Source organism: Lontra canadensis, unplaced genomic scaffold (genome assembly GCF_010015895.1).
Source record: "Lontra canadensis isolate GAN:19392208 unplaced genomic scaffold, GSC_riverotter_1.0 scaffold99, whole genome shotgun sequence".
In the NCBI taxonomy this organism is placed as follows: domain Eukaryota; kingdom Metazoa; phylum Chordata; class Mammalia; order Carnivora; family Mustelidae; genus Lontra; species Lontra canadensis.
This window is the reverse complement of record NW_022631093.1, coordinates 7,196,806-7,220,681: the sequence shown is the minus strand read 5'-3', so window position 1 is coordinate 7,220,681 and position 23,876 is coordinate 7,196,806. Positions and strand designations below refer to the sequence as shown.

General features: G+C 45.4%; 1 non-coding gene across 1 annotated transcript; it reads right to left on the bottom strand.

Annotated features, from left to right (window-relative positions):
- Positions 1-21,378: 21,378 nt before the first annotated feature.
- Positions 21,379-21,485, bottom strand: LOC116855235. Its single transcript, XR_004380309.1, has one exon. It is a non-coding gene; the product is annotated as a U6 spliceosomal RNA (small nuclear RNA).
- Between the last annotated feature and the right edge of the window lie 2,391 nt (positions 21,486-23,876).

Below are 23,876 nucleotides of genomic sequence, written 5' to 3'. Positions count from 1 at the left end.
AGACAAGACAAGAAGAAGGAGGTAGTATGATGAGTTATTATAATAATAACCCTCACTTATCGAGCCCCTACTACATGTATTAATTCATTTGGTTCTCCAACAACATTTGACTTTGTCAGTTACCAGCTGTATGACCTCAGGCTCAACCTTTCTAGACATCATTATCTACATCTGTAACACAAAAAAGCATAGAACCCAGTTCATAAGGAATGAGATAATCCATGTGAAAGCATTGGGACTGACACATAGTAAGAACTGAAAAAAGGTAGCAATTATAGTAAGTGGTTTTTGTAGATTTGGACGATACAGACAATTATAAAGAAGAAAGTAAAATCTTTAAAATCCCACCCACAAACTGCCAAATGCTCTCTGCATATCTGTGCACATGAGAATCGGTGGGTATGTATAATTTTATGTAAATGGGGTATCCTTGTGTGAGGCACAGATACCTTTCAGCATGCCTAAGTGGAGCTTGAACTGCATCACCCTTTTTATCAGCTGCGGAACACAGACTTGTGTGGATGCGTATTCCTTCGCATGTGGTTTATTTAACCAGATGGATATTTGACTGTCTTCCCATTTTTCTCCCAACCAAGTTTTAAGGTGGTGAGGAGGTGACTGGGGGTGGGATGTGCGTAGTTGTTGTCAGAATGGTAGGTGAAATAGAGAAGCCTCTCCTTAAATGTTCTTGTATCCTCCGCCCCCCATAGCCCACCCTGCCCCCAGGAAATGCTTGGCCAGCTTGCATCCCTGCAAACTTCAGTGAGGGTGCTGGGTAGACCTTCCCCTTCTTCCCCTCCCAGGAAGATCTCTTGAGCTGGCAAAGCCTCTCCATTTGCTTTGGCTCCATTAGCCTGGGGCTGGGGGTGTGAATGGTACAGTCATTCCTTGCTAAGTGCTTGAATTAGACTAATAGGTCATCTGTGCTTTTCTCTGAAGAAGGTCCAAATTTCTGGTAAACAACCAGACCACTCCCCGAGCCCAGGGCCCAGAGCCAAGACCTGGGGTGGGGGCACAGTGGCTGGACAAAAGCTTTTAATGGTATGCTGGCTGAGTGGAATGGTGAATGCCATTAGATTCGCTCCTGGGTAACAAGGAGGGAAGGGCCAAGGGCTGCAGTGGTAAATAGTGAGTGCTGAATTACAGGCTTCTCCACAGTCTGGGGGTAGAGCAGACTGTCTTTTAAACAACTATCTTCATACTCACCTATTCAGTCATTCATTCATTCAACAAACCTTTAGCAAGCCCTTGCTCTGTACCAGGTTATGAGTATTTTTCAAGACGTTTCCCTGACCATTGATGGGCTATCACTGTGGTGAAGGGGCAGCTCAGGACTCTAACAGCTGGACCTCAACTGTTTATATCAATTTTAATGGTTTTGGTTGGCAAGTTTTTGGCTTTCTATTTCTAGAAAAGCTTATAAGCATGAGAAATTTATGCTCTTTTTGTTCTCTATGTATATTTAAGTTAGATAATAGTAAAAATACTTAAAACCAATTTAAAAAACCAATTCATGTTCTTTTGAGGACTGGAAATAATACTTGGTACAGCATCTGATAGAGGATGAGTAATCAGTAATGAGTAGGTATTACTGTTACTGCCTCTGGGAGGGCATCTCTGGGTACCAGGTGTTCTGGAGCAGGGGAGTGATGGTGCTGGGTCTCCTTCCAATTGTGGGTTGAATTCTGGATGGGGCTGCCCCTGGGACATTCACTATTCAAACTCTGAACTCCAAGGGAAGCCAGAGCTCTGGGTCTGTATCTCTGGTCTGAGCGACCTTGGGTAAGAAGACATGGAGTCAAAGAAAGTAAAAAAATTTTTTTAAGATTTTATTTATTTATTTGAGAGACAGAATGAGTGAGAAAGAGAGCATGGTGGGGGTGTGGGGGCGGAGGTCAGAGGGAGAAGCAGACTCTCCGCTGAGCCCAGAGCCTGATACAGGACTCGATCCTGGGTTTCCAGGATTATGACCCGACCTAAAAGGCAGCCACCTAACCAACTGAGCCACCCAGGCACCCCAAAGAAAGTCAGTGTCTTAGTCAGGGATCTTTTGGCTAACAGAATCATTGGAATTACCTAGTAAAAGGCATAAGTCATGTACTCGAATCCCAGGAAATTCAGCCAGGCCTTGTACTGAGAATGGTGAGTCGGGAACCAGTCTTGATTGGCCCTCTGTTGAAGGCCTAGACATCTTGAACCATCTGCTTCATTCTCTCTGCAGGCCAGCTTCTTGTGCATGACCTTACAAGTCTAGCGAATTCACCTTGAATGATCTCCCATCTTAGTTCCAAATTCACAGAAAATCTGATTGTCCGTGCACACGTTCTCGATTGGCCTTTCTGGATCAAGGTATAGTCCCAGGCCTACCAGCTTGGTAAAGGAAACAGAGCCACATACTACTACAGTAATTAAAGGAAACAGAGCCACATACTACTAAAGTAATCAATTAGTGGAGGGCATTTCTCAGAGAACACAGTGTGGTTCAGCAGAACCCCCAAAGGCATAGACTCTTGTCAGGGAATTGGGGTGGATCTTAATCACCCAAAGCCCAGCTTTGCTTCTTTTGTGGTTTCCTTCTTGGCCTTGGAGTGTCTTCTCTGAGCTTCCTTTTTGGATACCCTGAAGGGATGAGAATGTAGGAACACAGGCCAGTTGCTGTGGTCGTTTGGGTCTGAGAATTGCGCTTGGAGCTAGATCTGAGTAGCAGTTCTTTATGGCTGCAGAAAGAGGCTTTGCTAGATTTTTGTTTCTGGCAGTTGAAGAGGAAGGCAAAGTGAAGGGGATCAGAGTATGCCATTCCAAAATATGGCACTTTGGCATGAAGATTATTTTGAGCTGAAGGCAGTAGAGAAGCAACAGATACAGGAAGAGTTTTGTGCCCTCCCCTTAACAGCCTGAAAGCAGGGCATAATTGAAGATGGGGAGTCAACACCAAGATGAGTTTGTATAAGCAGACCTTCCTAAAATAGCCCTTCTCTTCCATTAGTTCCCCCATATATTTCCTACTCACTTCTCTACAATTTATTGCCCTTTGGCCCCAAACCCTCTTTACTTTGTTAGAAGGGCACATAAGACCCCTAATCTAACTCTGGGTCTTATTTGAGTTTCACTTCTTTTCTGTAAACTCCCATGCAGGTAGATATTAATAGAAATTTTGTCTTTTCTCCTGTTAATCTGCCTTTTGTTAGTTTAATTCACAGGCTTCCAGATACTGAACGTAGAGGGCAAAAGAAAAGATTTTTCCCCCTGATGAAAGCATTGCTATTTCTTTGGCTGATAACTCTCCATCTTCAACTCTACATCCCATCTGACCAACAATCATGGTCTCTCACCCTTTCCTTTCCTGGGATCCTGGTTGTCAGAAATTCCAATCTCTTTTCAGTATCTCTGCTTCTCTCAGGAGGAAGCCTCTTCACATCTGGAACTTGGGAGACTTGGTCCAGTAAGATTCCTCTTTCACATATGGAGCTGGTCAAGGCCTTGAGTGGCATACTGTGGGGGTGGGTCTAAAGGTAGAAGAGAGCCAAAAAAATATTAACAACTCACATTTATTAAGAGCTACATGTATGCAAAGCATGATGCTGATGGCTTAATGAGCATTACGTCATTTACTTTTCAGAACTGTCCCATTTTTTCCCCCATTTTATGCAGGGGCTTAAGAAGGCCAAGCAACTTGTCCAAGAATATAGGGCTGACAAGTGACTGATGCAGGAATCAGACCTCAATCTCCCTGACTCCCAGGCATGATCTTTGATCCAAATCACTTTTGTTCAGTGTTGGAGTGAGACCTTATGTCCTGAATTACACCAGAGGCTACAATGAGGAGTGTGGGATAAGGGGGAGGAGCTCTTTTAGGATGTAGATATGGTTTCCTGGAAAAGAAGATATTTGGGCTAGACCTTGGAGAATGAGTAGGATTAATTCGGCAGAAAGCGGGGAAGGGCACCCCTAAAAACCACAGTGAGCAAACACAGAGACTGGAAAGTGTAGGAAGTGTTGAAGGAATGACAAGTAGTGTGCTGTGACTGGAGTTCTGTGAGGGAAGGTGCTCCCAGGACTTACTATCACTCATCCCCCCACCCAGCTGTCCTGGGAGAGGGGTCTCCTCTGCAATCACATTCAACTGCAGAGCTGCTATTGTGAAAGGCAGGAATCCTGGAGAACTGGTGTGAAGAGTTCTGGCCTGGCATGCTTGGCATCCCTGGCCATTGGGAGCTCCATGGAGCCTTGACCCCTCGGTGACATCCCAGGGCACAGAGGTCAGTCTGTGGGGGTGAGAGGATGAAGCAAGCCTGTGTCTGGGCTGGGAACAGTGACAAGGAGAAAGGAAGAGCCCATCCCCCATAGCAGGGTACAGCAAAGAGCCCCTTCCTGTACTGATCCTGCTTCCGTTCCTGTGGTCAGCTTAAGTATCAGGGTGTTTGTTCTGGGAGTATGGTCTTACCAGACTTTGGTTGGCTTTGGGGTTCCCATGGAGGCTTCCTCCTGTTGAGCACCCACTGGTAGCCATGTAGGGCAGGCCATAGGTTGGCATAGAGATGAAGACAAGTTTTGTGGTAGAGACAGACAAGTTATAAAGACACAATTATTTGAGTACTTGGTATGTATCAAACACTGCACTAAGAGCTTTACACGTACATCTTTTTTAAAGCTGAGCTGCCTCAGGGGCTCGTCTCCGCATGGTATCAGTCTGGCATCCACAATATCTGAAACAAATTTAAATAATTATTGCACCATCTCTTGGAAAAAATACACAGCAAAACTTAAAATCCTCTTTCCCTGTCTGTCTCTGCATTGTATATACAAAACAGCCATCTCTGCACAATCTTTTCTCTCTCTGCATGCTCCTTGGTAGAGGTTTATTCCATGAATAAATAGTTAATATTTTATCTCACGTGTATAATCCAGTTGAAACTTCCTCACAGCCCTCTGAAGGCAGGCACTGTTATCCCCATTTTCCAGATGGGGAAACAGATGTCTAGAAGTTAATTCTTGCCTAGGGTCTCCCAGCTAATCACTGGCAAGTGCATTTGATCCAGAGTCTAGGAGACTGCTTTGGAAGGGACAGTCCATTTATGAGGGTCTTCATTTGGAGGAGGCAGCATTTGAGTAGAACCTTAAAGGATAAGAGAAGCTCAACAGACGAAGATGGGCAACAGAAGTCACACACTGGGATGTCTGGAGAGAGGCAATCCTGTTCCTCTCCCCCTCAAGCCTCCCTCTTAACAGTGGTGGGCCTGGCATTTAGGACGCTTGCCTCATTTCCCAACTTTTGCCCCAGGCCGATTTTGCCTGTGCCCTTTAACAGCCTCTATCACAAAGCCGCCTTGTGGCTTCTGAAAGAGACCATCTGATTCAGGCTGGCTCCCTATCACCCTCCTCCACCCCTTATAGGGGAGGAGAATTCCCTCCTAGGCCAAATCAGATCACTTAATTCTTCAGGAATTACATGTTAAGCCTGTGTTAGGAAACGCAGCTCTCTAGTCCAAGAAAACATGTTGTAGTGAAAAGAGTACAACGGAAAGTGGATCCAGCCTGATTTGGGCTTGAATCTCAGCAGAACTATTTATCAGCGCGGCGGGTAGCGGGGGGCGTTCAAGAGAATTGCTTAATCCTGTGAAGCTTCAGTCTCTTGATCTAGAAAATAACTATTGCTAAAAAGTGGTGCCTGATAGATTTGTCAGAGAGGAAGAGGAAATAGCTGGCCGGGAATATATGATCTAATATTTACTTTGGTGTTGGGTATCAGGGACTTGTTGAATCCAGGTTTCTCTGGCAAGAAGTGGACAGTAGGAGATGTCAGGCATGTGGGAGGAAAGTGACCCTTAGTAAGTACAAGAAAAGAGGGGAGGTGATGGTTGAAGCATGGACGGAGGGGTCCCAGTCCTGAAGTCTTGTTATCCTGCTGGAACAATTCCATGAGCCGCTCTCAGCCTCAGCTTCCTCTCTTGGAAATGCCAATTCAACTTAATGAATATTGGCCAAATGCTTGAACTGCTATTTCACCCATTTCATTTTAAATACATTTTTTTCATATTTTGCCTTGTCCCAGAAGAGATTTGAGGTGACTTTTAAAGATACACAATACAGGAGCACCTGGGTGGCTCAGTCGGTTAAGCCTCTTGCTTCGCACTCTGGGTTAAGACTCTTGCTTTGGGTTAGGTCACCATCTCCTGGGTTGTGGGATTGAGCCTCCAGCCCCCACAGAGATCCCAAAGGCAGGAAGTCTGCTGGAGAATCTCTCCCTCTGCCCTCGCAAATAAATTAGTGAATTTAAAAAAAAAATTAACAACAAAGTGAAAATAGAGGACCAGAAACCAGGTTGCAGAGAGAATCAGAGTAAAACAGTGACATCTGGATCATTGCGGTCATCTGTAAAACATGTAAAAAGATGCTGCTCAGATTTATCCCATTATCACAAACCCCCTAGTCTATACTGGTTGCATGTAGTAGGCAGTAGAAGACGTATCTTAACCAGAACTAAAGGTAATATTTCTGTTTGTGCCTGTGTGTGTGTGTGTGTGTGTGTGTGTGAAGAGGGGGGAGGAATAATCCTTTGTAAATTACACTGAAGTACACAGTTTGACACCCCTGTATTGGGTAAGAGACCACAGCAGCTGCCTCTGCTTTCTCTATGGCCCAGAGGATTATAAATCTACCATTTGATTGAGAAGGGCATTCAGTGAGGGGAAGCAAAGGAGAACAAGCCCCAGTCAGTGTTTCAATAAGTTACACTAAAATAAATATTGAGTGCTCATTATCTGCCAGCTAGTCGGCTAAGCATTTCGCATTTTGTATATTTCACATTTAAATTTTGTTTAAAATTAAATTTCACATTTAAATCCAGTTTAAATTATACCTCGGAGGATAGGAAGTTTAGGAGTTGAGGTCATAAGCTTCGGTAGGGAGGAGTGAGAGTCCCACCTCCCTCAGTAGCTTGCTGAAAGTCCTTGGTTATTGCTATGTTCCTCCACTCTGTGAGCCCCAAGTTCCTCCATCCCCCTCTTGGGTCGTCATAATGAATCAGCAAGCTGAAGCATGTTAAGTGCTCTGCCCAGTGTTGGCACAAAGTAAACAACAACAACATAAACAATGCAAACGATTATTGACCGATCAGGATTGCAGGGACATTCAAACCCTGAAACGCTATCCCCCACCTCGGATGCCACTGGTAGGGCCCTGGGTTTAGTTAGGGCGGTACCAGCAGCTCCCCACTCCCACCCCTGGCGCGGGCGGAGCCGCGATGGGCAAAGCCGCAGGCAGCGTGCGGGGAGGCGAGCCGCCTAATGCAGTTGTCAGTTAATTAGGGGAGAAGGTTATGTCATTAACGGCGGGATCGATGCAAAGGGAATTAAGAGGCTCTGGCAGCGCCGCCGCCGCGCTCTTTGCGCGGGCCCGGGGCCGAATTCAACAAAAATTCGATACGCATTAGCTGAGGATCAGCGGCCGCCCGGGTCGCGGTGCCGCCGAGCGCGGGAGCTGCGCCTGGGTCCCGCGGCTAGGGCCAGACGCGGTGCTCTGCTGGGAAGGGCTTGTGGCGGGGAGGGCACCACCGCCTGCGCGGCGGGGAGTCTCCGCGAGACGCTGGGTGCGAGGCGTGGGAGGCCGGAGGTCATCTCAGGGAAGCGTCGTGGCCTGACCCTAGGAAGGCAGCGAGCACCACCACGATGCTGGGTCACCGTTCAAGCATTGTGGGGGAGCTCCTCCTGCAGTTTCCCAACTCACTCTGCTCCTGCTCCTCAACTCCTCACCGGGCCCACTGCCACTCATCCATCAGGCCAGGTGGACCTTAGTCACAGGGAAAACGCCCCACCTCCCCAGACTAGGCCAGGCCATCCTATAACCCACCCTTCCTAGCACTTACTTCTTCTTAGCCTTTATCCCAGTCTCATGATACGTGTGCGATCTGTGCGACTTTTCTGGTCAGTGTGTTTCTCCTGACCAGCTTGCAAACTCTAGGAGGGGAGGCAGTGTGGGCCTGCACCCACAGAACCTGGAACAAGGCAGGTGCTCAGGAAATATTTGCAGAAAGAAGGAATCCCCTCAGCAGCAGTGAGTTAATTGGTAGGAGGAGGAAATGAAGACTGGAGGAAATGAAGTGACCTCCCCAACATCACAGCCATCTCCCAGCTCCCACGCTCTTTCCTTGAATAGACTACCTAATCTGTCTGAATCCTAGTTTTTCCATCTAGGGCAAAATTCATTACAGTAGACTCCATACTAGGCGCCAGGAACTGTGCTAACATTTATTTGGATTTGCTCCTTTAATTCTTAAAACAACCCCATGGGATTGAAATAATTTATTATAGTGGGCCTGGGTGGCTCAGTCTGTTAAGCCTCTGCCTTGGGATCAGGTCATGATTTCAGGGTCTTGTGATCAAGTCCCACATCTGGCTCCTTCCTCAGCAAGGAGCCAGCTTCTCCCTCTGCCTGCTGTTCCCCCTGCTTGTGCTCTCTTAATCTCTCTCTCTCTGACAAATAAAGAAAATCTTTTAAAAAATCATTTATTATGAAGGAGGAATTTGAAACAAGCCAGAGCTGGGCCCATCATTTGCCTGTTTACCCTCAGATCCATTGTTCCCTTTCTGATATTCTGTGTCACAGGTGGGCCACCCCCCTACCCCCATCCCACCTCCCATCAGGCTGCATTTCCCAGGCTCCCTTGTCGGCTGGATTTTGGCTGGGTTTGGCCAATGGTAGCCACTGTACAAGATTGGAGGGCTGAGGATAGAAGGAGCCAGTATTCCTGCCTTGACAGCTTCTGCACGCCTTCCTTTGGCCTCCAAACCAGCGTGGTAGTGGTTCCCTGCTCTTGCTAATCTCTGGGTTACCTCACTTTCCCCGTTTTGGCTTTAAAGTTCTTCTGTCACCTGAGTGGCCACAGTGTTAAATTCTTTGTATTAAGTTCCCTCTGTCTGAAATTCATTTTCATTTCCTGATGACCATAAGAGCTGTGATTTTCCTGATAACCATAAGAGCTGTGATTTCAATCCTGATCTGTCTGACCACAACGGTGTGCTTAAAGCATTTTATGGAAGATGAGAGTGGGTAAAACAGTAAGAGAGTGATAACCATTTAACCACCCCAGCCAGAGAGCTCTTTCCAGGTCTCTTCTGTGAGAAAAATCAGTTTTAAAGCTAACGGTACACTCATAAAACCTTTTGTTATTTATTTTTATATTTAAGAAATTCTACTCTCCATAGCTAAAATATTGTTTATGCCTAGAAATGAAGATATTAATGGAATCCTAGTTAATATATAAGATATTAACTAGAGTTGTGAACATTCAATGAACTAATGGCATGTGGTAGATGTTCCATGACAATATCCTCCCTAACTCCTTCAAAACCTGACAGAATTTTTAGTACCTACAGTTTGTTCATCTTGGTGATCCTGGAGGGCGGAGGACAGCAGCTCTGTTGTTCATTTGTTAGCATCGTCCTTCTTACACTGTAGATTCACCTTGCCCGTTGGACCAATGAGTGAGAAGTAGAAATCAGAGGGCTGGCCCAGCAGCAGAAGATGTGTGCCATGATTGTTAGTTCTGAGTGAATGCTCCTAAATCAATTGGACCGCCCCAGAGACTTGGTTGGCAATGAATGAGACTGTGAGATGCTTTTGACGCACACATTCAGGTCCTGATTTGAGCGAAGATGTCTGCTCAGCGGTCCCGAGGGCAATTTTCTCCTGATTGATTTGCAACTTTCAATCTTAATGGAAAAGAAGCCAAGTATAAAGGAGGTAGTTTAGTCCCTGAACCAGAAATCCTTGTTGTGCTTCTCTTTCTGAACTTGGGGAGGGGGGTGGGTCATCTCCTATTACCTTCAAAGGGGGTACAGAGGCCAAAGTTTGTCAGGGAAGGGTATTTAAGGTGTGTTGGTAGTTGTGAAGAGGAATTTCTTAACCTACACATTCCCAGTGACATGGGAGAACCAGGAGACCAGAAACTGCCCCTGATGACAGAAGAACAGCAGTTAGCAGATCAGGTCTTCACCAACCACAGCCTGGAGCTTGGGGCTGTGAAGTCCCACTTGTACCCTTGATCAAGGAACTTCACTGGAGCCTGCCCTCACTATTGCACAAGTAGCTGGGGACTCATTTGGAGTCACTGATGTAAATGCCTTTTGAGGAAGCTTGTAGAACTTACGAATTTATTTGAGGTGACAGTTTTAAGTTATTCAAAAGCTGAAACTTGCTTTTTTACAGGGCGCCTGGGTGCCTCAGTTAAGAAAGCGACCGAATCTTGATTTCAGCTCAGGTCATGATCATGAGGTGGAGCCCTGCTTGGGATTCTCTCTCTCCCTCTCCCTCTGCCCTTCCCCACTCTGCCCTGCTCTCTCTATTAAAAAAATAAAAATAAAAAAATTGCTTCTTACCACAATAACATCAGCCTGTACCCCTAGAAGTGAAGAGCACAGGATCTGGAGTCAAATAAATCCAGGTTTCAATCCTAGTTCGTTGTGACTTACTACTTCTCACTTAAACTTTCTGAGCCTCTCTTCTTCATCTGTTAAAACAGGAATGATAATACCTACCTGGGGTGGTTTGCTGTGAGGATTAAATTAGATGCTAGGGTGAGAGCTTAAGAAATGATAGCCATGATTAAATTGTTCACAGATTTATCCACGAAGGGTCAGGTTCTCCTGGGTTGCTCAGTTGGATAAGCTCCTGCCTTTGGCTCAGGTCGTGATCCTAGAGTCCTGGGATCAAGCCCCACATCGGGCTTCCTGCTCATCAGATAGCCTAATTCTCCCTCTCCTCCCCACTTGTGCTCTCTCTCACTATCACTGTCTCTCTCTCTCAAATAAATAAAATCTTTTTTTTTTTTTTAGATTTTATTTATTTATTTGACAGACAGAGATCACAGGTAGGCAGAGAGGCAGGCAGAGAGAGGAAGGGAAGAAGGCTCCCTGCCGAGCAGAGAGCCCTCTGCGGGGCTCGATCCCAGGACCCTGGGATCACGACCTGAGCTGAAGGCAGAGGCTTTAACCCACTGAGCCACCCAGGCGCCCCTCAAATAAATAAAATCTTAAAAAAAAAAAAAACAAAAAAAAACAAATTGGGGCTCCTGGGTGGCTCAGTGGGTTAAAGCCTCTGCCTTCAGCTCAGGTTGTGATCCCGGGGTCCTGGGATCAAGCCCCCCATGGGGGGGGGGTCTCTGCTCAGCAGGGAGTCTGCTTCCTCCTCTCTCTCTGCCTGCTTCTCTGCCTGCTTTTGATCTCCATCTATCAAATAAATAAATAAAATCTTTTAAAAAAACCACAACAACAACAACAAAACAAACCAAATTTATCCACCAGCTAGTATTTTGGAATAAAATAGTCTGGTCAACTAGGTCATTATAGTCTTCAGAACTCTCTACAAATCAAATGTTTTGATTTGTTGCCCATGGTCCACTTCAGGAATTGTTCCCACTCATAGTCCCTGCCAAAAAGCTAGACCTGGGCATCCATGTTTGTACTCTCTCCCCTTGGCCACTGTTGACTGGACCAAGAGTGAGCTCTTAACCTAAGGACAAATCAGATTCCTTTCCTGGGAGCTGAAAAAGTCAATTGTGGGGAGTCATGTAGATTCCAGAGCAAGTACCATCATTTTGAAGTATGTATAGTTCATGGATAAGCTGAGAAAACTGATAAGGAGAGGTGTGAAGAGAAATAGAAAGAAGAGACCACTTAGCTTTATTCCACGTGAAAAAGAGAAATGGCCGGTCCTGGTGATTTTTCAGTTTCATGAAGCTTACCTTTGCTAATTTCCTATCTTTGGAGTCTATGCAGTCTGTACCCAACCATTAATGCCCACCTTTTCCTGGGCTAACATGCGAAAATCTCTTTTCCTTGGAGCTACAGAGACCACACTAGGATGAGGGCAATGTTGTTCCTTTATGAGGTAAAAATGCTTCTTTAAAAACTCGAGTGGTCTTTTTAGGAATGAGCTTGTGTAAAACATCCTTATGCCGGAAAATATTAAGCACAAATTGGTCGAACCAGTTACTAACCAGAGTGTCAACAAGAAACTAGTCAAGAAACCTTTTTTCCCATTTTGTCATTGTACTGAGTCCCAAATTGTTTGATTTGCAACAGTGCCTGGAAGTTCCCAAAGAATTGCATTACACGATCTTATAGTTTCTAAAAGGATGCTGAGGAACTAAGCTTGGGTGGGGTTCAAGGACTTACATGCTCTAAAATTAAATTAGAATTAAAGTAAAGGCTCTCTGGATGCCTGGCTGTCTCAGTCAGAGGAGCTTGTAAGTCTTGATTTGGAGGTTGTGAGCTCGAGCTCCACCCTGGGTGTAGAGATTACTTAAACTTAATAAAATTTTAAAAAATAAACATAATTATATATATAAAAAAGTAAATGCTCTGGTATCCACTCAACTTAGTAGTTTTGTGAAGGTAGGGACTGGATCTTGGTTGTTATGTTTTCTCAAAGCTTAGTGCCTATTCAGTAAGTAATTTTTTGAATAAATGTTGAGACCTCAGTACTGTCATCAAAGGACTGAAAAGGAGTTTGGAAGCTTTAGAAAGTAAAATGGTGATTTTTAAAAAAAGATTTTATTTATTTGACAGAAAGAAACAGTGAGAGAGGGAACACAAGCAGGGCGAGTGGGAGAGGGAGAAGCAGGCTTCCTGCCAAGCAGGGAGCTTGATATGGGGCTTGATCCCAGGACCCTGGCATCAGGACCTGAACCGAAGGCAGATGCTTAATGACTGAGCCACCTAGGTACCCCTAAAATGTTGATTTTTTAAAGAGGATTCTAATTCTAAGGTAGAAGTATTGAAAAGTAGGTAGATGAGAAGGGTGGAAGGAGGGGTCCATGGACTTACAACTTCAAAATAGCCACAGGAAGAAACACCAGCAAATTCTGAAAGTTTCAAAAGTTTGAGGTCATGAGCTTCATTGAGAAGTGCTAGCATTTTATGAGTTGAATTGCACCTCTCCAAAATTTCTTTGTTGAAACCCTAATCCTCAGTATCTTAGAAGTACCTTAGTAAGAAATAGAACCGTTGCAGGGGCTCCTGGGTAGCTCAGTCTGTTAAGCGTCCGACTCTTGATTTCCACTCAAGTCATGATCTCAGAGTCCTGGGATCGAGTCCCACACTGAGCCCCACATTGGACTCCATGCACAGCGGGGACTCTGCTTGAGATTCTCTCTGCCCCTTCCCCTGCTCATGATTTCTCTCTCAAACAAATAAATAAATAAATCCTTTTTAAAAAAGGGAAAGTTTATTTATTTAAAAAAAAAAAGAGGGACACCTGGGTGGCTCAGTGGGTTAAAGCCTCTGTCTTTGGCTTGGGTCATGATCCTGGGGTCCTGGGATTGAGCCCTGCATCAGGCTCTCTGTTCAGCGGGGAGCCTGCCTCCCCCATCTCTCTCTCTGACTGCCTCTCTGCCTACTTGTGATCTCTGTCTGTCAAATAAATAAATAAAGTCTTTAAAAAGAGAGAGAGAGAGAGATAGGATAAAATCTTTTTTTTTTTAATTTTATGTATTTATTTGACAGACAGAGATCACAAGTAGGCAGAGAGGCAGGCAGAGAGAGAGAGGGGGGAGGCAGGCTCCCTGCTGAGCAGAGAGCCCGATGGAGGGCTCTATCCCAGGACCCTGGGATCATGACCTGAGCTGAAGGCAGAGGCTTTAACCTACTGAGCCACCCAGGCACCCCGAGATAGGATAAAATCTTAAAAAAAAAATGGGGGCAGTGGACTCCTCAGTGACTCAGTCGTTAAGCATCTGCCTTCAGTTCAGGTCATGACCCCAGGGTCCTGGGATCAAGCCCTGCATCGGGCTCCCTGCTCCGCAGGAAGCCTGCTTTTCCCCTCTCCCTCTGCCTGCTGCTCTCCCTGCTGTGCTCTCTCTCTCTCTGTCAAGTAAATAAATAAAATCTTTTAAAAAGAAAAATTAAAAAATTAACATTTAAAAAAGGAGATAGGGCCAAGGCAGATGTAGTTAAGATGAGGTCCTGTTGGAGTAGAGTGGTCTTATAAGCCAATACATCTGGTATCCTTATAAAAAGGGGGAAATTAGGGGTGCCTGGGTGGCTCAGTGGGTTAAGCCTCTGCCTTTGACTTGGGTCATCGGGCTCTCTGCTGATCGGGGAGCCTGCTTCCCCCTCTTTCTCTGCCTGCCTCTCTGCCTACTTGTGATCTCTTTCTCTGTCAAATAAATAAATAAGATCTTTTTTAAAAGGTGGGGGTGGGGAATTAGACAAGCACAGAGGAAGGATGTCAGGCGAAAGAGATCAAGGTGGTGCTTCTACAAGACAAAGATACCAAAGATTGGCAGCAAACCACCAGCCAGGGGAGAGGCCTGGAACAGGTTCTCTCACAAGCCTCCAGCAGGAACCCAAGCTTCTGACACCTTGATTTTGGACTTCCAGCCTCCAGAACTGTGAGACAGCACATTTCCATTGTTTAAGCTACCCAGTGTGTGGTACTTTGTTATGGCAACACTAGCAAACGAATATAGGAAGCCCATAAATCCAAAAAGACCTCCCTTCTGTCTCTCCAGTGGCAATTCATACCCAAGCCCAGATGTTTAGAAATATGTGTGCTCTCCTCAAACCATTGCTATTATAACAGCTCCAGTCAGGCCTGCTTCTAAGCAGCAGTCGGAAAGACTGGGAAAGCCCCTAAGACCTCAGTCATTTTAAGTCCAGTCACCTACAACGATGCAGTTAAACAAGAACATAAAGAAATTCTTGCTTAGGCCTGAAGAGCTTTAAAAACGTTTGGGGGTGCCTGGGTAGCTCAGTCAGCAAGGAGTCAGCTTGGGATTCTCTTTCTCCCTACCCCTCCCCTCCCACCCTAGGCCACTTGCTCTCTAAAATAAATGAATAAATCTTTTATTCAAGAATTTTGGAATTATTTAGCTATTTTACCCTCCTGTTATTTGAATAAGCAGTGACAATTTCTTTACACTCATTGATTACTACCTGTTGGGGAACTTGCTAAGGACTTTATACAAATCACTTCTTTAATCCTCTCAACCTTAGGAGATAAGAACTATTATTATTTACATATTATAGATGGAGAAACTGAGACTCAGAGAGTTAGCTTATTTATAAACACACAGCTAGGCAGTAATCTCTAACCCAACTGGAACTATCTCTAACCCAAGTTGGCCTGAGCCCAGAGCCCAAGTTCTTTGTTACCATGCTGCTCTGTCTCCCAGCCTAGGACATAGCAAGAGCTCATGGAATATTAATTCTCTTCCCTTGTCTGACTTAGTTTTGTTGTAATTGACATAAAAGCTACTGTTTGTTCTGCCTGCTTCAAACTCAGAATGAAAGTAAAGTGACTGGCACATAGTAAGTGCTTAGTAAGTATTAGCTATTATTACTATTAAAATTGCATTGTACATGTTCCTGTCTAGTAAAGATGGCGAATCCCTAGTCTACTGCTAATAGTGGGTACTTAGAAGTGTTCTTGAGTGAACAAGGCCAGTGGGATAGGGACCTGGAAAGTAAAGTTGATCTAGGAGAAAATGAGAGGCAAGGGTGAGGAGGTTGGGGCTGAGGAAGGGAGCGAGGGACACAGAAAGCAGTTGGCAGAAGGCCAGACTCCACTTTCCGTTGCTGAGGCTGCCCCTGGGGGTTGGGGGGTGGGGAGTGTGTAGTCCCTCTGCTCCTGATTGGTCAGTTTACCTTGTTTTATCCTTTACTTCCTCCCTTTCGGGGTGATGGGAAGGCTGCTGCTTGTGGTTGTATAAAGCTTTCTGGAATTCTTCCAAGAAAAGGATAAGCTCGTGAGGTGCTAGCAAATTCTGGGGGCGTAGGAGTGTGTGAACAAGAGTGATTGTGTCTGGGCAGTCAGTGCCAGGGTGAGGCAGGAGGGCAGGAAATCAGGTGGATTTCCGTATAAATCCCAGCTCTCCTATTCCAGCAACTGTGTGACCTTGGGCAGGTAACTTACCTGCCTGAGTCTGATTTCCTCTTCTGTAATAATGACGAAATAGTATCTATTGACAAGCATTTAAATGCTTAGTACAATGCCTAATAAATAATTGCTGCTATTATTATTATTTTAAGTGTTTGGATTTTATGTCTTCTCTGCCTGAATATATGGATTCATCAGTCATCCTCCTCTCTCACCTATTCCCTCAGTCCTGAAAATTTGAGCCAAGTATTTCCAAGTGCCCCCTGACACCCCTACTTTCCCTTGGACCTTCCAATGGGGCCAGGCCTTTGGATACCTTTGGGCAGCCCCAGGATAGGAGAAAGCATCCCTTCATGATTCTCAGATGGTCCTTTTTTCCCCACAGCCCAGGAATGATTGATAAAAGCCTTATCTGAGTCACATTCCATTATGGGATTAAATCAGACTTGCTCTGGGGCCTTCTGGCTGCTGCCCCAGGCTGGATGCCGACCGCTCCTGGTTATTGCCTTTGGCCCAATCTGAGGTCATCACACTGCTATGGACCCAAGGGACCCTAAGGGGCAGGAGCTGAAGAGAGGCTCTGGCATTAGTTTCAATTAGCCAGCACTGACTAAAAATGGAAGCCACAACCAGGTACACTCTCGGCACCACGGGGGAGCAAATCAGAGATGGACACTTACCCCACTAGCTCCAATCCGAGCAAAGGATGACAGGCTCCTTGAGAGCAGATGACAGAGATGTGGGAGATTAGCAATGGGAGTCATGAGGCCAAGCAATAATTCTGTGGTTGCAGGCAAGTTGCTAAATTTCTCTGAATCTTCTAATCTCAACTTGGAACATTAGCATTTACTACAAAGGTTAACCTAAAGGGAAATGGTACTTGTTAAAAGGACAAGACGTGGGGCACCTGGGTGGCTCAGTGGGTTAAGGCTTCTGCCTTCGGCTCAGGTCATGATCCCGGGGTTCTGGGATTGAGCCCCACATCGGGCTCTCTGCTTGGCGGGGAGCCTGCTTCCCCCTCTCTCTGCCTGCCTCTCTGCCTACTTGTGATCTCTGTCAAATAAATAAAATCTTTAAAAAAAAAAAAAAGGACAAGACGTTAAGATAAGACTGGGTTTGGATTTTGACTTGGTCACCCACTGGCTTTGTGACATTGCTGTTAACTTCTTAGAGCCCCAATTTCCTCCTAGATGGAAAAGAGGAAATAACACTCTCCCCCCACAAAGTTGTGAGGGTTATGGAAAACTAGGCATAGTGGTTAGCTTTGACTTGGACAAGTGGGTCTGCATACTTGTCCCTCCCCACCCCACCACCAGTGCTGCTCAGTCAATAGACACTCATGATTTTTCTTCTCCTTCAGGCAGTGTGGAGGGGTGTGGGTTTAGCCTTCTTGTCTACCGTCCCAAATTAGGAACACAGGAGAAAAGTTGCATTTCTCTTGCTAAGGTCTTTTGTGCATGTCTTTGTGTGCCCTGGCTGAAGCCTGGACTAAACCAGGTGCCACATCTATATGTGGTCACCCATGTAGAGATGTGTTTACACATCTGTTTAGCTGTTTAGGACCAGCCTCAGCTTCAGGGGCAGAGCAAGGTGAAAGGGAGAAAGAAGGAATTTATTAGCCTTCAACAACCAGGTGGGTCTGGGAGTAGTCATGTGCAAGCTGTGAGCTATCTGGAAGACTATCCAAAGACAAGTGAAGTCTAAATGCTCAGAGCCAGGCTACCCCAGAAAAGGCTCAATCCGGAGCCTGGGTGCCAACTCAGACTCCCAGCTTATACTTCATTCTCTCTGCCTGGGTCTTTCACCTCCCTGGCTTTTTTTCTCCCCTATCTCTTGTTTTTATTCGCCACCATTTCTAAATTTATTGTGGTTGATTGTTTTCCTGTCCTGGACCCACTTGGTAATCTGGCATGTGTGAAAGGACATCAGATCCTGTGCCTGTTGGAAACGCAACAGTCTTTGTGTACCTACTGTATGCCTGACATGATCTCATCTCATTCTCAAATCAACCCTATCAGCAAGCTTCTCTTAATATCCTCCTATTCAGGATGAGGAAACTGTCATTCTTTTTTTTTTTTTTTTTTTTTTTTGAAGATTTTATTTATTTCAGCGAGAGAGAGAAAGCATGAGAAGTGGAAGGTCAGGGGGAGAAGCAGACTCCCCGCTGAGCAGGGAACCCAATGCGGGACTCGATCCCGGGACTCTTAGGATCACGACCCGAGCTGAAGGCAGTCGCCCAACGAACTGAGCCACCCAGGGGCCCCGGAAACTGTCATTCTAAGAGAGAAGACAAATTGCTCATGGTCACTTGGCCAGGAAGCAGCTGAAGCAGGACTCGTCCAAAGACCACATGACTCCAAAGCCTGTGACATTTCTGCTCCAACTCCAGATAAAGAGCATGCCCAGTTCTCAGCTGCACCTTCTCCCCTCATGGACTCTGGGAAAGTGTGTGAGCTATTCTGTTTTCTCAGGGAGGGCTAAAAGCCCACCAGAGTGGCTCCTGTGGTCTTCAGAAAAAATGGGACAGTAGAGGGTCCTTGGATGACTACCTCAGGGGAGAGAAATCCAGCCCTGAGCTTGCAGGAGGAGGGATACTGGGAATGGAGATTATTCTTACCAACTTTTAAAGAACATAAGCAAAATAAAACAAAAATGGGGGAGGCAGAGGTTACTTTGAAGTGGTGCCAGTAGGTGTACCCTGCTAAGACAGTGTTTTTAGGCCCATGGGCCTTGGAGTCTGCTAGACCTGGGTTCGAGTGCCACACTGGCACCTGCTTCTGTGGGTGACCTTAGGCAAGGTTTTAAGTTCTCGAAGCCTCAGTTTCTTCATCTGTAAAATGGAGATGATGATAGTCCTTTGTTGTGAGGATCAAATGATACCATGCACATAAAGCACTAATACCTGGACCTTAGCCAATGTTAAAAAAATGGTATTATTTAGTAATAAAATTGGGTTAAGAGTAGACACCTTTGGGACACCTGGGTGGCTCAGTTGGTTAAGCGGCTGCCTTTGGTTCAGGTCATGATCCCAGCGTCCTAGGATTGAGTCCCACACCAGGCTCCTTGCTCAGCGGGAGCCTGCTTCTCCGTCTGCCTCTGCCTGCCACTCTGTCTGCCTGTGCTCACTCTGACAAATAAATAAATAAATAAAATCTTTAAGAAAAAAAAGAGTAGACACCTTTCAGAAAGGTTCTATATCTTGGGTGGTGGTTATATGAATGTACGCATATGTAAAAAAAAATCATTGAACTGGAATGTCCACCTAAAATCAAGAAACCAATTCAAAACCGAAGCACTGGGATCAAAGAATTGCAACTCTTTGCAAATATTCACATAGATTTGTGTAAAACCCCAAAGGGTGTCCTGATTATAGGAGGTAGACTCGGGTTTTTAAGAGGGAGAAAAGAAAGAGGAGGTAAGTTGTTTCTAAGACGAGTTCATTGGTGCTGACAAGGAGGACTGGGTTTGTACTTCATTGATTGGTCAGGTGAAGTAGTCACTAGGCAAAAGTCCATGTCTTTTCAAACAGGATTTTCTCGTTCTTGCTGACTTCTGGGGATGTTGGAGATTTGGTCCTGTTCAAAGGTTTGATGTGCAAGACAGTTCCTCTAAATGGCTGCTCTGGCTTTATTTTAAAAATGGATCTATTTGCATTATTGTTCACAGTGCTGCACTTTCCACCTGTGAAAATATGTACTTGTATGTATCATATACTTCAACAACAAAACAACAACAACAACAAGAAAAACAAAAGGAAGTTCTTGTGAGCCAGGGTTGATGAAGAGAAAGGATTCGAAAATTTTTTTTTAAAGATTTTATTTATTTATTTACAGACAGATATCACAAGTAGGCAGAGAAGAAGGCGGGGGTGACCAAGCAGTCCAGGATTCAAAATTTTTTAAAAATGACACCTGGATGGCTCAGTTGGTTAAGGCATCTGCCTTTGGCTCAGGTCATGATTCTGGAGTCCTTGGATGGAGTCCCGTGTCTGGGCTTCTTGCTCAGCAGGGAGCCTGCTTCTCCCTCTGCCTGCTGCTCCCCCTGCTTGTGCTCTCGCTCTCTGGCAAATAAATAAATAAAATTAAAAAAAATTTTTTTAAACTTTGCAGCCTAAAACGTAGGGAAAATGTATTATGGAGGTATGTCAGGCAGTTAATTAATAAATGCATATGGTTTTTCCTCCCTGGATTTTGTCATGCTTTGGGGATTTGTCAGTTTTCTTAAATGTATAATTTTTTTTTAAACATTTTATTTATTTGACAGACAGAATACAAGTAGGCAGAGAGGCAGGCAGAGAGAGAGAGGAAGGGAAGCAGGCTCCCTACTGAGCAGAGAGCCCGATGCGGGGCTCGATCCCAGGACCCTGGGATCATGACCTGAGCTGAAGACAGAGGCTTTAACCCACTGAGCCACCCAGGCGCCCCTTAAATGTATAATTTTTTTGTGACCTCTTGTGTTGTTCTGAGCAAATATTCACTTTTATAGTTAAAAAACCCCACCCTCTTTGGTAGGGCCTAGTGGTAGGACCTCTTCTCAACAGGAGAAAAGGCAGGAGTGTCCAGGTTCCATAAGGATGGAGCCACACCCAGCATGCCCTCCTCCCATGGCCTGGCTGTGGGGTCTTGCAGCTGTGCTTGGGAAAGCCTGCCTAATGGGAAGTCTGCTGCCATCAGGCTCAGCACGGTACCCCTGCTGAGGGAGCTCCTGCTGGATCATCTTCCCCAGGAGAATGAGCAACACAGTGTTGTCAGTCCCATCAATTCTCCCTCTTCCCTACAGTTCTCAGCAGTGACCTTGGAGGTGAGGCATCCTTAGGGGGACTTTTCTGAGTCAGGGATAAAGGACATCGAGAAGGTTACCCAGGGAGCCCCTGAAGAGCAGGACTGGTAGCCAGGCATCCCATTACACCCTGGGGCTATTACCTTGGGGAAATGGAATTAGACAAGCCTGCTTTCCATTATGCAAAGAAAGGGCTTTTCAAGTAAATTTCCATTTAAGAATGAGCTTAGATCAGTGAAGGTGGCGGCCATAATAGCTTAGATGGTCATCACAGCTATTAAAAACACATTTTTCTCCCCCTGTGCTCAGGCTGCCTTGTCATCTTCATATTGTTCATCCCCAGAAGACTGTGACTCAACCTTTCCCCAGCTTCTGGGAGCCAGGTTAATGGTCATCTATATTTTCAACTTTTTAATTCTTCAACATATAGGGTATATGAAATTTACATGCTTGGAACAGCCTGTGGGTGTATCCAGAATGTTATAAAAAGTAGATCTGGGGTTGGAGATGGGCAGTGTGTAGTCAGTAAAGCACTCCACATGTTGGTCATTGCTTACAGTGTTGAGCTCACCTCTCTCTTCACACCATCTTATGCTGCCCATTCCTTGCTTAGATCCTCATACATCCACAGTTCATTTTTTTTTTTTAAGATGGAAGTTTTAAAATAGAGGTAATTTTTTAAAATTTCTTTTCAGCGTAACAGTATTCATTGTTTTTGCACCAAAAAATATGGAACACTTCACGAATTTGCATGTCATCCTTGCGCAGGGGCCATGCTAATCTTCTCTGTATCGTTCCAATTTTAGTATATGTGCTCCCGAAGCGAGCACTCCACAGTTCATTTTTAGTTCAAGGCCTTCAAACTGGTGTCTATGTCACTTGGATTCTCTTCTCCCACTCTCTCCCAGGCTGACACTTAACTTACTACCAGGTCTCAGCTTGAATCTGATGTTTTCAAGGACGCCACCCTAAAACCCAAGCCCCAACCCCAGACCAGGGTAGGGCTTTGAATGGCTTTTCTCTGTCTGGGTAACAAACCACCTTCAACGATGCATATGCTCATGCTTCTGTGATTTTGACTGGGCTCCATCTTGCCTGGGGTGACCTGGCAAAGTACAGCTGCCATCAGTTGTTGGGTTGACTGGGTGCTAGCTCTTCCTGGATAGCCTCACTCATACGTCAGGAGCCTCAGGTAGAATGATGGGAACAGCCGGGACAGCTGGAATGTCTGGGAGAGCGAGGAGGCTAAACTGGGGCTTTCCTACATGGTGGTTTTCAGGCAATAAGAGGTTGGCAGTAGAAGCTCCAGGGCCCTTAGAGGCCAAGGCTCAGAAGTCACATAACAATGTCTCTTCCATTGTATCTATTGGTTAAGGAAATTCACAAGGCCAGCACAAAATTAAAGGGAGGGAAATAGGGTAACCTCTTGCTGCGAAGTAATATTGAGGGAGCCTGGGTGGCTCGGTTGGTTAAGTGTCTGCCTTTGGCTCAGGTCATGATCCCAGTTCCTGGGATCAAGTCTTGCATCGGGCTCCCTGCTCAGCATCGGGATCCCTGCTCAACATCGGGCTCCTTGCTCAGTGGGGAGCCTTTTTCTCCCTCAGCCGGCCACTCCCCCCTGCTTGTGCTCTCTCTCTGACAAATAGATAAATAAAATCTTAAAAAACAAAAGTCATATTGCAAAAAGGCACATAACCAGGGAGAGTTAGTACAGACAGCTCTGTAAGCTTTTCTTCCATTGCTCTTATCATAACTGTTATATAATTCCTTGTGTGATTGTTTATTTATCGTTTTTATCCCCCCACTAGACAACTTCAATGAATGTGAGGACTGACTGTGTCATTCATCACTCTATTCCCAGAGCTTGGCACGAAGTGAGAGCTAATTAAATGGTTGTAAGTGAACACATGGATGGATGAATGAATAAAAAAATGAATAAATGAAAGATAAGATTCTTGGAGTTCCAAAGTTGCAGCATAAGGTTTTGTAAATAGTCCTAGATTTGAATCCCAATTCTATCCCTTCCTAACTGTTTGACCTTGGGCAATTTGCTTGATCTCTCTGAGCCTCAGATTTTCTTTCTTTCTTTTTTCTTATTTATTTATTTATTTTTAAGATTTTGTTTATTTATTTGACAGAGAGAAACCAGTGAGAGAGGAAACACAAGCAGGCAGAGTGGAGAGAGAGAGAAGCAGGATTCCTGGTGAGCAGGGAGCTCAATGCAAGGCTTGATCCCAGGACCCTGGGATCATGACCGCAGCCAAAGGCAGACGCTTAATGACTGAGCCACCCAGGTGCTCCTCTTTCTTTCTTTCTTTTTTTAATCTTTAAAGTGGGGATAAAGGGGCGCCTGGGAGGCTCAGTGGTTTAAAGCCTCTGCCTTTGGCTCCGGTCATGATCCCAGGGTCCTGGGATTGAGTCCCGCAGCGGGCTCTCTGCTCAGCGGAGAACCTGCTTCCTGCTTCCCTTCCTCTCTCTCTGCCTGCCTCTCTGACTACTTGTGATCTCTATCTGTCAAATAAACAAATAAAATCTTAAAAAAAAAAAAAGTGGGGATAAAAATAACCCTCACTGTCACAGCCCAGTCCTAACTATGAGGGTTTCAACTCCACATTCATTCTCCCCTCCCCCCTTTTCTTTGAGACCCTCTTAGCTTTTCTTACTTATTAGGTGAGGGGGGTTAGTTACCTTATTTTAAAGGCCTTCCTCCAACTCGAGAGCATTGGAAACTGGGTTTTCAGGACAGAGTACATTCCGCAAAGACCAGGACTCCATTCTATATAGACCACTGTGTCCCAACACCACGACTGGGTGTGAACCTGTGGTTCTCAACTAGGGGTGATTTGGGCCCCCCACCCCCAAGCCATTGACCATCTTTGAGACAGTTTTGGTTGTCACAGTTGGGGGTAGGGGCATGCTGCTAGCATCTAGTGGATGGAAGCCAGAGACATGAAACATCTTACAATGCACAGGACACACCTCCCCTAGCCCCAACAAAGAATTATCTGGCCCCTATAAGGTTGATATGGCCCAAACTCTGCTGGAACTGACTGTTCTTTCAGTCCTCACCAGGTTTAGAGATAATAAATTCTTCTTGGCAGTAGTCAACCCTCGCCTTTCTTTAGCCTCTGGTGTCTGGTGATGGCTACAGTCCTCCTATCCCTGGACCACACAGTTTTGAGCAACAGCTTTTCCTCATAAGCAGTTTGAAGAGAGGGTAG